Source organism: Branchiostoma lanceolatum, chromosome 13 (assembly GCF_035083965.1).
Source record: "Branchiostoma lanceolatum isolate klBraLanc5 chromosome 13, klBraLanc5.hap2, whole genome shotgun sequence".
Classification (NCBI taxonomy): domain Eukaryota; kingdom Metazoa; phylum Chordata; class Leptocardii; order Amphioxiformes; family Branchiostomatidae; genus Branchiostoma; species Branchiostoma lanceolatum.
In genome coordinates this window covers 17,085,102-17,098,611 of record NC_089734.1, presented here as the reverse complement: position 1 = coordinate 17,098,611, position 13,510 = coordinate 17,085,102, and the positions used below count along the sequence as shown (strand labels likewise).

Sequence of the window (13,510 nt, the reverse complement as noted above, 5' to 3'; positions counted from 1 at the left end):
GAATCGCAATCAACTGTGACCTATGCTTCCTGTTTATTGGCAAGAAGTACAGCTTAGAGTGTTTTAGAAACGGCAAGTCATCATCGCGTATTTTCATTATTACGTTAACGATCACTGTCAATGTTAAACGCTGATACTATGCGTCATGTAATAGCTTAATTAACATGGGGTTTATAAAGCATGTATAAAACTTCGCAGTAAGTGTGTTACTGGCATGTAAGACATTCCTTTTAAAGGAGACAAAGACAACTTCCAAAAATCTATGGACTTACCAGTATCACGAGTGTAGTCTCAGTATATGTTCGTTTTCTGCAGCACAAATCAATAAATGGCAGAAGTGCAGTAAAATTTAAATACTGTATAACTCATTGAGTTGCATTCAAATTTCCCTCTCCCTCCGTAACGAGCCCTAAAGCCCCCTTCTCACTGGCGTCGCTGCGTCCTAAACTGGATTTTTGTTACCCTTGACTTTACAATGGAAACATCATTCAAACGTACAAGTATGACCAAAAAGACAACAACAAAACACACAAAGTTTAAAAAGATTATTTTTTTCGATGAAATTCGTAGAGTGCTTTGTCAATTCAATCGACCGCAGCGATGCCGCAATTTTGCCGCGGAACCAGTAAGAGGGGGGCTTTAGGTTTTAAAGCTTACCGGCTATCATTTGATGACGTGACATTAAAATTCAAATATTCTATGACTGTCCTTAGTCTTTCTTCCTTCCAACGAGCAAGTGTCTCCCAGATCACAATAGAAAACGACCCTATCAGTACACATGTTAAACCCAAGCAATCTAAAACCGTTGGAGCGACCCCTAGCATTGCCGACTGCACGCCGTAGGCCGAAAACGCGCTGAGCTGTATCATTGCAGTAACTGCATTAACCTCTACTAGCTTTAGACCGATATAAAAGAAGAGCATCCCTATGCCGTGGCTACCACAGCTTAGTGCTAAGACCGTTGCTGTTTCTGGTTTAAGTTCCCATGTAGAACTGGTGACCCACGCTCCTATCCCGGCAGACACTGCGCTGATGACGTACGTATACATCACAAGCTTTGACCTCTAAGTTGTTTCCAAAAGATTTTTGGCGCCGACGTCAAGCATGGAGTGAATGAGTGCTCCGGTTACGGTAAGAACCATCCCGAGAGTAACGTCTGCTGTGTCCGCTGATGGCCCTGTGTTGACGAAGCTGCCGTAACCGAGAAGTACGACACCTGCTACACACCACGTGCTGCCGAGAACGGTTACACGAGTCGGGGTCTGGAAGGTAAGATTAGATTGTTTACAATCATAGTGGAACGTCCGGGACCTAACGTACAAATTCGGCTCAGCTCATCTTGTAGACTTCTGTTATAAATCGTGATGAGGCCACGTTTTGGGATCAAATTCTTAAACACTACACCAGCGACGCCAATCGACAATTTGAAATAGAACCATGCAGTAGCACACAGGTAGGTGACATAGAGTTCACTAAAGCGTCGACAGGCAAACATATTACTTGTTGAGTCGTACCAAACTCATTAGCCTCACTCTCCTTGAAGCAGGACTCTTATCGCTCGATTCGACACGGTTCTGGCAATCAGGTTACGTCTCACATTGTTACTTTTAGCCTCTACCAGGCCCCGTGGGATGGCTGGAAAAATAGTAGAAATTGGCCTAATAGAGTAAATAGTATGCCAAGGGAGTTTGCTACGTGGTTCGCCTATTGAGCTTTCCTGTATAGCGGAGTGCCCCTGGCATACTATTCACTGTATTTGGCTGATTTCTACTATTTTCCCAGCGATCCGCGGAGCCTGGTGGAGGCTAGTTACTTTAGGTTCAGAACAAATTAATCGCCAAATACCGTTGCTGAAGAGCAGGGCCGCTACGCGAGCGAGCCAACGACGTATCGAGCGATAGGGGTCCTTTTTTAAGGAGGGGGAATAGCCTATGCTTAGGTAAAGATTACAGCTTACCTCTTGAAGAAAGACACAGGACAGGGCTACCACAAAAACGGGCATACTGGCGTTCCAGACAGCTTCAACGTTTGCCGGAGGAATAAATTGATACGACGTAAACAGACAAAGCACACTGGTAAATCGAGTCAATCCTTGGAAAAGAAACCGGGCTCCTTGTTTCCAGTCGGTCGGGATAATGCTTGTCCGCTGGAACATAGTGATGCACAGAGATACAAGGAAAATCAGCAGATCATTCAAGAAAAGTATCTGATACGGTTTGTACCCTCGGTCTATTACATATCGTGACGTTGCAGGCACTGGACCTTTGAAGAGAGCGCTCGCCAGGCAGGCTGCCACACCAGACAGGCTCTGAAGAAAAAAACATTTTCACAGCGAAAGAAAATCATGTCCACAGGCTAATGAAATCTGGGCGCTGCTTACGAAAACGATATAAAAATAACATTAAAATAAAATAAGAATAAAAAAGCACATTAAGAAAATACATGATATATGGTTAGGAGTACCTTTGTACGTTTTGAGTCTTTTATTGTCTTTGTATCATATCTTTCGTTCTCACACCTTCCCGGCGGGGCCCCGGATTGGAAATGGGACGAGGCATAAAAAGTATTGTAAATATGCTTTGGATCCATTTCCAAAGCGAAGCCCCGGCCGAGCATCTTTTTCAGAACCAAAAATATGATATGAAAGACAGCAAAAGACTCAAAACATGAAAAGTTAGCCCTAACTATATGTTGTTGTTATTTTTCTTGATGTGCATTTTTTTATTTTTCGTTTTCGCAAACAGCCCGGCTGGGCCCCGGATTGGAAATGGGACCAAACATTACGCAGGGCATGTTGACACGTTGATCGATTAAGTGAATGCACGATATGGCAACGTCAGTCCTTATAGTGCTTTCTCTATGAAATAATGTAATTACCTACTCTGACGCAAGCAGTTTTTGTTGTTAGCGGAAATATAATGTTGTCTGTTACCGTCTTAATTATTGGTCATTTATCATCAAAAAAGGTAAGTAGAAGAAGGCTTTTAATGTACTAGAACTCTAAACTTTTTATATGAAATGTCTATCTAGTTTATTGCAATCTGCAACAACCATATGAGTAAAATTCAATAAATATTCTTAAACATGTTTTAGTGAAAGTTTGGTCTTGCCTTGATCCAAAGTCGCCAATCTCTGCCCCTTTTCTGATCCTTTGAATTCGATTTTTGGTACAGTTTGGTCGTCTCTTCGCTGCTGTCGGTTTCCCCACTCTTCATCCTTGGTTCCTTTTGATTTTTTTTCTGTAGGAATTCAAGAGCACATTTTCGCGTTCTTAAATCACCTATTTTTAGAACAGCGCTAGGTTCAAAATTAGGTGATCTTAATGTCAGTACAAACAAAGGTCTTAATTAGATTTTATAAAATTTTTTTGAGCTAGTAAACATGATCATTCTGTAAGTATTTGTAAATAACAACTTCAAAGAAAATATTTAGAGGCATAAACAATGCAACAAATCTGACTTTCAATGTTGTGATTGTATACACGAATTTACGTTCATACCATTTTATTAAAAGCCTTTATATAACTTTAGACTACGTGCTCGTTACTATAAGTACTACAATCTAAAATCATGACTTATCAGATATTCTTAGCCTCCTTCGCAGTCTCCTTGGAGCGGCGGCGTTAATTTTTGAGAGGGGAGCGCTGATACGGGATTTTTTACACGGACCAAGGTTCTCCCAGCTAAGGGAGTTATGTCGCCGAGGGAAGATCACCTGTCCTGGAGACGAAGGCGTCAGACAACCTTTGCCCGTGGGAAAAAAATCAGCGCCCCCCCCCCCAAATGTCAAGAAGTCTGCAAAAGAGGCTTGCGAAATCATGAATAACATTACAGCCGTCAGCATACAGACGATGTATCCCTTGCCTTATTCATTGTCCTACATTCAATACTGATCGAACTTAACACAAACCAACCTTACATAGACTCAACCCAGTTTAACATTGCATAGACCTTCGCCAACTAGTCTTCTGTCATTCTGAATTATTAGAATATAACGTTGTATTGAGATGACTCACCCAATGACCTTGCCAAAGAGAGACCGTGCTAAATATCGACTGAGAGTCTAACGCTGTAATAAAATGACTCACGCCAAAGAGGGACAGTGCTAAATCTCGATTGAGAGTCTAACGTTGTATTAAGATGACTCATGCCAAAGAGGGACAGTGCTAAATCTCGATTGAGAGCCTAACGTTGTATTAAAATGACTCACCCAATGAGCATGCCAAAGAGGGACAGTGCTAAATCTCCATTGAGAGGCTAGTAACGTTGTATTTAAATGACTCACCCAATGAGCTTGCCAAAGAGGGACAGTGCTAAATCTCGATTGAGAGTCTAACGTTGTATTAAAATGACTCACCCAATGACCTTGCCAAAGGGAGACAGTGCTTAATCTCGACTGAGAGTCTAACGTTGTAATTAAATGACTCACGCCGAAGAGGGACAGTGCTAAATCTCGATTGACAGTCTAACGTTGTATTAAAATGACTCATGCCAAAGAGGGACAGTGCTCAATCTCGATTGATAGCCTAACGTTGTATTCAAATGACTCACCCAATGAGCTTGCCAAAGAGGGGCAGTGCTAAATTTCGATTAAGAGTCTAACGTTGCAATAAAATGACTCACGCCAAAGAGGGACAGTGCTAAATCTCGATTGAGAGTCTAACGTTGCATTCAAATGACTCACCCAAATGAGCTTGGCAAAGAGGGACAGTGCTAATTCTCGATTGATACTCTGCTTGGTCACCGGTCTATAGGAACTCCTTGATTCCTTTTCAGACCACACTGACGTATTTGCCGGTCGTCTTATAGAAGAAAAGAATCCACTTATTGTAGAGTGGCCCTGAGTATCTAAATCGTTGTGTTTTTTAAGAGTGCTACGTGATTCTGTCGTAGATAAGTCTGACAGGTACGCCTGGGAATCGTTACTTACTAAATAACAGCGACACATGGCAGGAAATTCAAAAATTGGTTGCCTTAAATAAGACTTACTAGTCATATTTCGCAAGAAGTAAATCCTACTTATCGTGCAGAGATACCTCGTTATAATTAATCAAGATAGGTAGTTATAGGGTTGTTTGCAATGTCCAGCTCCTTTGGATGATAGAGACTACTGCTAGCAAAAGTTTTTTGCCAGCACTTATCTGCGGTGACCGGTTATCTTTAATGGACATCAAAACATGAGAAGAAAATGCGTTGTCCTTGCTTCTGGGCTTTCGGATAATCTTTGCAGCCATTTATCTTTGATGTTTGACAGGTGTGGTCAAACGTGTTCGTACAGTATTTGTCGTCAATATTTTGATTAAGTGAAAAAGTGGAGGAACAGTTAGGAAACAGCAGCAAGATGTTTGATATCAAAATATATAAATTGTATATGTTATACAGGACTTGTCTTACCCATGTGTCAGTCTGACATGATAATATCTATATGATAATAACGTTAAAGAACCGCATTTCTTTGATGTATGCGGTATCATAAAGCATGGTCAGATTCTATAAACACCTCATAAACTCGGTCACTTCGCGACCTCAGTTGTTTATAGAAACGGACCGTGCCTTATAACACTGTATGCACTTAGGGCGGGTCATAAACCCCATTTTATGCTTTGTAAGTATAGGGTAGTCTGCAATGTTCAACTCATTTGAGATACTGCTAGCCAAAGGTTTTTGCCGGCACTTTCGCGCAGTGACCTGTTATCATTCATGGACATCAGAAAATGAGAAGAAAAGGTTTAGTCCTCGCTTCTGGGCTTTTAGATAAGCTTTTATTGGTCCTTTATGGTTCACAGGTGCGTAAGGAAGTGTTCAAATATGTTGTTTGTATTTCATATTTTTATGGGAATGTATAGTCCAAAATATTAATAACTGTAGTGAGTGATTTGGTGAAAGAAATCATTAAGAAATATAGAACGCAACTCCAAATTTGAAGAAAAAATGTACAGGTGGACACACAATGAAGAGCAAAGAGTTGTTTTGGATATGTGCAGTATGTACCTAAAAGTGTCAACAGAACCTTTGCATCTGTCAGTTTTGCCTGTAGGGAATATCCAACAAGTGGGTCTCTACCGTGTTTGTCTGTCGGTAGGCCATAATGGCTGGAGCCAGGGCCGAGTAAAACAATTTTAAATAATACATCTTGCTCCAAAGATTTGACCTGATACCGTCATGTGGAAAGAGGGGTCCATTCTGCATCACAGATGAAAACTTGCTTGCTTGAAATGTTATTTTGCTGACCTACAGGCGGTACTAAATGAGTCTTGATGCGATACTGCACCTCGCCGGTGAAATCATTTTATGGCTACTGAGAGACACTACACATGACACTATGCAGAAGACATTCGCTTAATCTATGACTTACTGTCATCCCCGAAATGAACCCAACCTAACGTTGCATCAAGCTGCCCCAACTAGTTCTTCGTTATTCTCAGTTAAGGTCAAACGTTGTGTTAAAATGACTGACCCAAGTCATTGTCAAACAGGGACAGGATACAAGACTGATGACGGTCACAAGTCTATAGCTACTTTTGGCTCCTTTTTTTATTGCTTTTCAGACGACTCTTATGTTTTTGCCAGTCGTCGTATAGAAAAAAAAGAACACATATCTTCCCGTTATGGTGGATCAATATATATTGTAGTGTTAACACAGGGGGTATTAATTTATTGCTATTGGAATCTCCCACTTTCTGTAAAGTGAACCCAGTGCATCTCAACCCTGGTTATATCTGAGCGTACTATGAAATTCTGTCCCCGGTAAATCTGACGAGTACGCCTGACAATGGTATATAAACAATAATCTACACTGTCGGTGAAACAATCTTAGGCACTGAAAGAGACACCTAAGCCTTCAGCATACAAATGACATACCCCTTATATGATCTATGACCTACATTCAGATTTCATGAATCTAATTTTATAAGTGAAGCTAACGTTACCTAAAGCTCTTTTTCTCATGTAAGGTAAAAGGGTTTGTTGACACGACTTACCCCAAATCAGCTTGTCGAAAAAAGACAGTAAACCACGGTTGTATGCTCAGCCCGGTCCCGGTTGCCTGTATGTATGTACGTTTTGATTCCTTGTCATACGCCCCAGGCACGTTTCCCTAGTCGCCGTATGGAAGAAAGGAATCCGGTTCTCCTACTTATGATATGGCCTACACTCGGGCTGGCAGTCCGTTAAGAAAGGAAAGGTTAATAATTAATCTGTAAGACGAAAACTGCTCCCAAGAGGCCCTGAAATTGATGTCGTTAGCTTCGTCCTTTTAGCAATTTATGTAAAGTTTATTTTGTACTCTTAATCCGTGACTCCTCCCCCTCCACTTCGACCTTGTTAAAAAGCGGCCTGTGCGGCCGAACAAGCATTCGAAAAGAAATAAAGGCTTTGATCGATAGATTGATCGATTGATAAGCATCGATACATCCGATCTCAGTACTGTCAGATTTTTTCAATGCCTTGCAGCAGAAAAAAAAGAAGTATCGACTAGATGTCGTTGATTGAAATTTAAGGACGCCATCTCTAAGACTTTGGTTGACATTTTTCGTATTTGTTATCAATCTCCCATAATAAGAAGGTTAAAAAATGTATAACTCCTGAGCGGTTCTGTTCAGTGATATGTCCAGAAAACTGTTGCTTTACATACAGGTACGCCGTAATGAGGCAGAAAACTCCAATTACGTATCGTCGACACAAGTCTTTCCACGTCACGGAATCGTGAAGTTTATTCAGTTTCCATTCTCATTTTATATCAACAAACTAATCTATGCCAAGAGGGTAAATCTGAATAACGGTGCGCCGGATATAGAACGTATTCCTGTCCTATTATAAGTACCTGTTTTTGTTGTACATGATTATGTATGTCATCATTGACTACACGGGTAACTTTATTAGGACAAAATTATACTATTATTTTTTGTTACGAACTTCCTTCCTTAAACAATCAATTTGGCGTGATTAGGAAAACATTCTGACAAAATTATGAAGAATACGTAAAACAAAAGGTAGATGTCTTGTGCCAATTTAGAACACAGAAGACAGCACGGAGATGGTAGTTCGGTGCGGAAACGTGCGCATGGTTTAATAACGAATGGAAGCAACACATAATAACAAAGTGGCCCCTTGTCCATCTGACGTGGAGTCTTATTATATGTGACTAGCGAAAACAACTAACAAGAACATAAGTGGGGTGACCAACAAGTCAGCAGAACCGGAGACATCCTACTCCTGTTGATTCATATCTGCCAAAATTAACCAATCATTGACAAGTTGAGAACTGCCTGATACCATGGTATAGGAGGCTCTGATTACTGGCCTCCATAGTGAGAGAGAAACCTAAGCTCCGATTGGCCTAATATCAATCTGAGTGATAAATAATTCCTGAGCCCCTATTGGTGATTCTCGGAGCCATTGATATTTGATGATTGATATTTTGTTAATTATGTTTAGTATGGATCATATTAACGTACCTTATTATGTTTAATACCTTAACATCCATTTTGTATTTCTTCGTATGTATTTATTTATGAAGATTTATTGTATAAGTTCAACTTATTTTCTATCGTTAATTTTCCTTAGTTTTGAGTTATGTACAATTTATGATATCATTATGACTCGTTTATTATGACTGGTATATTCGTTGAATCTCTTCGCAGCCCTAATTGCGGAATATAATTCCTATTGTCAAGTTGCGAGGGAAGGCCCAAGAAAAGCCACCTAGGCTTCTACGCCACCCCCCCCCCTGCATGCTTTTGTTTGGCCCTGTGTATCTTTGTTTAAAACACTTGTACATGTGCGAAAGAATAGACAAACAAACTCTCAAATTGAAGTTAAATGGCAACAAGCTCTTGGGGAGAAGGCCCAATCAGCCTCTCAAAGGGAGAGATTGTTTAGCACAGGCTAGTAAAGGTAGAGCCATACTAAATATTTCGTATTCCAAGCGATCAATGTTGCTTGAAGGATTCCTACGAGTTTTACTGAATCTTTCTTGACCCAAATGTTGTTTTGATGACATAGTGGACGTCCATCCTGCTCTTCATGGCTTGATTCTAAGTTATCGTGCTGATGTCGACGTCGTTGTTTGGTGTCTCTGTCGTGACGTCACTACTCACGGTCGACAAGTTGGGAGATCTGTTAACACATCAAGTAGAGAATGTCAGGTTTTCGAGAAAAACAAAAGCTTAAAGAGTGGTGATGCAGAGCACGCTAGAACGGGTAAAACTTCATGTAAGCACAATGCATTATATAAGGAATATTCAAACTCTTAAACTGGATAAAATTCGGGGACTCAATTCCGGACGTTTCGAGGGACATCAATCACTCTTCTTCAGAGTCACTTAAATCAACTGCCGAAACAAATACAATGCTGCTGGAAAACCGGAAGAACATGTCGAAGACACTGACTCGAAACTCATTTTGCCAGTTCATGTTAGTGACGCTGAAAAATAGTAATGGGTGTCACTCAAAATGGTCGGAATTAAGTCATCGAATTTTATCCAGTTGTAGAGTTGAATTGTCCTTACATTGTTTACCTAAATGTCTACAATTCATTAACGTAATGCATTAGATAGGCTACCTGACATGTAAGCCACTAAGACGAATAAGCCAATTCACAGTTCCAGGTGCGCATGAGCAATCGTGATGCATTGTACTCTAATATAAAATTCCAAAGCCCCTTTGTCAAAATCTAAAAAGATATACACTTTTGCACTTCCCGTTCATCCAACCACAATTAACCATTAAATAACATTATGCTGTCCGCAAAGTAAATTGTCCGTTTTACATTATAAAACGTCCATGACATCGACTTATAACACCTCAGAAAGCACTATAAAAAACAAAAACTTATTGGCATATGCAAAAGCACAAACAAGGACAATAGAATTGTTCTCACCGAGTTTCCTGTAGTGCCGCTTTCGTCTGTTGACGGGTAGCCTCCGTGATGGGATGCTTCCAGACGAAGACAGAAGATAGCAGCAGATTTGCCATGGGAAATACGGACATGACGATTCGTAAAGTAAAACCCACAGACTCTGGCTGGGAACAGGCTCCGGTCTTGTATCCACTGATCCTTTAAAATACAAACAAAATTTCCGGCGTCTTTACTGCTAGCTGCATAAACAATCACCATACTATCAATCTAGTTGGCTTGCAACGAAGCAATTCGTGGTATTCCCGTCAGCCTTACTGTTTACAATTACGGAAAATAACATAAGATTTTAAAGGTTTGGTTATACTTACAGAAAATGACATACAATTTCAAGACATGTATACGTAATAGATATTTGATCTTCATAATTTTGGCTGGCAATTAATAGAATAGATAATGACAAATTTAAACAGTAGGGGAGGACACTGAGATCATCATTTTCTATGACCGTCCGGAAGTCATCTTCAAATTAAAAGACCCTCCTCCTTGTAAGTTTCAGTTTATCATTGTATTAAATCTGGGCTTAATTATTTGAGTGCAGTTTACAAGAAAGATGAACTTTTTTGCAGAAATGGAAAATTGACGGGGGTATAAAAGTTCGGTCAAAAGGACAAGGTTTTTTTTTTCCTGTGCCATGCTTTAAGGAGACATAGTAAACATGCAAAATATGTTTCCATCAGAACTGTGCTACAAACCCTTCTCTTTGTCGGTTCATTTTACTTAAAGGCGCGGTTTATGTACATTTTTTTACTTCGCGCCAACTCAATACACTTATTTAGAAACAGGGACTGACATAGGCATTTTTAATGATCTTTAATGACCAATCATGTACTTTTTATTGCAAACACAATGATTTTCTTATCTCTCATTGTAGAATCGGTTTTGAATCTCGGTGTACCTTAACACCTAAAATGACCTACGAAAAGCATCAATCAAAACAAAACAATAAATTCAAAGTCAACGGCTTTGGTCATTTTATATACCAGAGGCTGAATATACCTTTTTACACTGCACAGCGATATCCACAGCGGTTCAATGCGACTTTTTTGTGTTGTGACAACGCCTTGAAATAAGTAGTGTGCGCAACTTCCCATTGCCGTTTGTGTTTGTCAGCCATCTTGTCTTGGTAGAGATTTTGGTAGGCTAGTAACAAAAACTAGGCTACGACTTGCTTTTCCGTTCTCGTTGAAAATGTGAAAAATGTCGCAAATATGTTGAATATGAGTTACAAATGTCAATCTGAATTGAATTTTTTTTTAATCCATCACAGTAGTAGTTTTGCGCCAAAATTCTACGATAGGTGTCTTTAAATCTTGCCAAAATTAACCCTGCACATATAGATGTACTAACTCTAGTGACGCCGTTATGACTGAAGCAGCGATGATTGTTCCAAGCATCATGATGGTATTGTAGGCGCCATAGAAGTAGGTGTCCAGCTCTTTCCCCGTTTGAAACTTGAACTCGTCCAAGACGTCAGGCAACATCACCCTTGATCACCGGGCAACAATACATAATTAGCCCGAAATCCGGCCTTGAACTCTATACCCTCTCTACAGAGGTAGCGTTCATGATTGGATAAATTTTTTCTTCAATAAATTTCAACATCATCATAGCTTGTCGCTGTAAATTGCAACAAGAACTTATTATTTATGTTAATTTTAGTTTAACTATGAACGGCAGCTCAAACTATTAAATAAAACAATATGCTAAAGTCAAATATTACAAATTAACAATGATGAATTTTAAAAAAAGAATGTGTCACATCATAGTTTCTTCTCAAAAAACGTTCACATTTTTCCGGGATAGTAAAGAATGGAAGGTCAAGATAGAAGAGATCTATAAAGAGTTAGCGGTCTTCAAGAGTTTTGAAAATGAGTTCTTGGGCATACAGGTAATGGAAGTCCGCCATACCAATACCACGTGAATCATGTTTTGTTTGTATTGACGCCTCATGGTCGGAACCTGATTTATAGTATTTGGCTAACGGTTTGAAAATATTCAAATACACAATTGCTAGCGCCTTTTTGGCTAGACCGCAAGAGGGCAGTCCAGATCTGGCGGGTAGCAGATAAGATTTTTGCAGCTGAAGACATAGAACCATTACTGTTGTTTACCATTTCATTTGTACCAATTCCAGCCATTTCAACAATACGTAGCAATAAATACAAATTCAATCATGGTAAATACATGCTTATATCTGGAGTGTGTGAAACGTTGTTTCCGTTATGTTTGTTTGAAGATATCATAATTTTTTTTACCATGGTAACATAAATAATGCAGACGAACCAACTCCATAGGCGACCAGGATAAGAAACATGACTGCCAGCGATCCCGGGATGAAAATTAAGCTAAGCAGTAAAGGCATTTGCACCTGGAAAATAATTGTCAGATTTAGAAAAATGAAAAATTTATTTCTGTAATGGCAGTGTGCAATGGTGCTAGTGCTAGTGCCAGTACTCTTTGTTTAAGCGTTCAAATAACGTCAGGCAATAGTTATTTTACTATCAGAGTGACGTTGAGTGATATCTAGTCTTGCTGCACAGTGTCATCAGCTAATTTGAATCACATTGAAACAAATGCATTTGCTGCTTCACGTTACTTTACTTTGCTTTGCTCAATGCGAATCATACAAAGTTGGAACTGGCATGAGAGAATGACGATACAGGAAGAAATGTCAACTCATACGAAATAGCAAGCACAATAAACAAAGATAACCGTAACAAAAATCCTCACCAAGACAGATCCAAAGCAGATGGTCTTTCTTCCAAATTTATCCAGCAATAGCTTTGCGATAGGTATGCCGACGACTATAGAGGCCTAAAACGAAAAACTGTATTAATATCTAATTTTAAAAAGGGACTTAAAGTGTACATTGAAGCGGGCAAATAGCAGTTTACTTACACGTCTATGAAGGTTAGACATCCAGGTAAACAATATATATAAAGACAATTCAAACTCTACAACTGGATAAAATTCGGAGACTTAATTTCGGACGTTTCGAGTGACATCCATCACTCTTCTTTAGCGGGATTCACGCTGACCTCTGCGATGACACCATCTTCCCACTCACTTTCTGCCACTCTACTAACATTATATTTAAAAAAAAAACGTCATCCGTACACCTAGGGTAGCTTTCTATCCCAGCACTATTTCACACAATAGCTTACTATACTCTACACACAGAAAACTTTTCCCCGAAGACACAAATTTCGATGTGGACTGCCGGGTATGTTGTTACGATTAGCTCATGATGTCTATTTGATACCCCGGTAGACGTCAGTAAGTCAGTTTGTCCTGAGGTGATTTGCAACGGGACCACTTACCGTCACCACTGTAAGACAAATCTCCACCATGTCGCTGCGATCCAGAGAATATTGGATGTAAAGTGCAAGTGCTTGTTGCAAAGTCTGCAAGAACAAAAAATCTGTTGTTGTTAAATACGGTAGGGGTATCTTCATTTAAAATCCCCCATTCCACATGGCGACCGGGCTGTGACATCGCTACGACCTAAATTAGACATGTGTAACCCTTGATTTCATGATTGGAATATCATGCAAAATGTAAAAGTATGACTGAAACGACAGCAAAGCATACA

The 13,510-nt window shown here is 39.7% G+C and overlaps 1 long non-coding RNA gene across 1 annotated transcript; it reads right to left on the bottom strand.

Annotated features, from left to right (window-relative positions):
- Positions 1–8,108: 8,108 nt before the first annotated feature.
- Positions 8,109–11,398, bottom strand: LOC136447550 (uncharacterized). Its single transcript, XR_010757752.1, has 3 exons — positions 11,266–11,398; positions 9,880–10,056; positions 8,109–9,116 (listed from the first exon to the last, which is right to left on the bottom strand). It is a non-coding gene; the product is annotated as an uncharacterized lncRNA (long non-coding RNA).
- Positions 11,399–13,510: the final 2,112 nt, after the last annotated feature.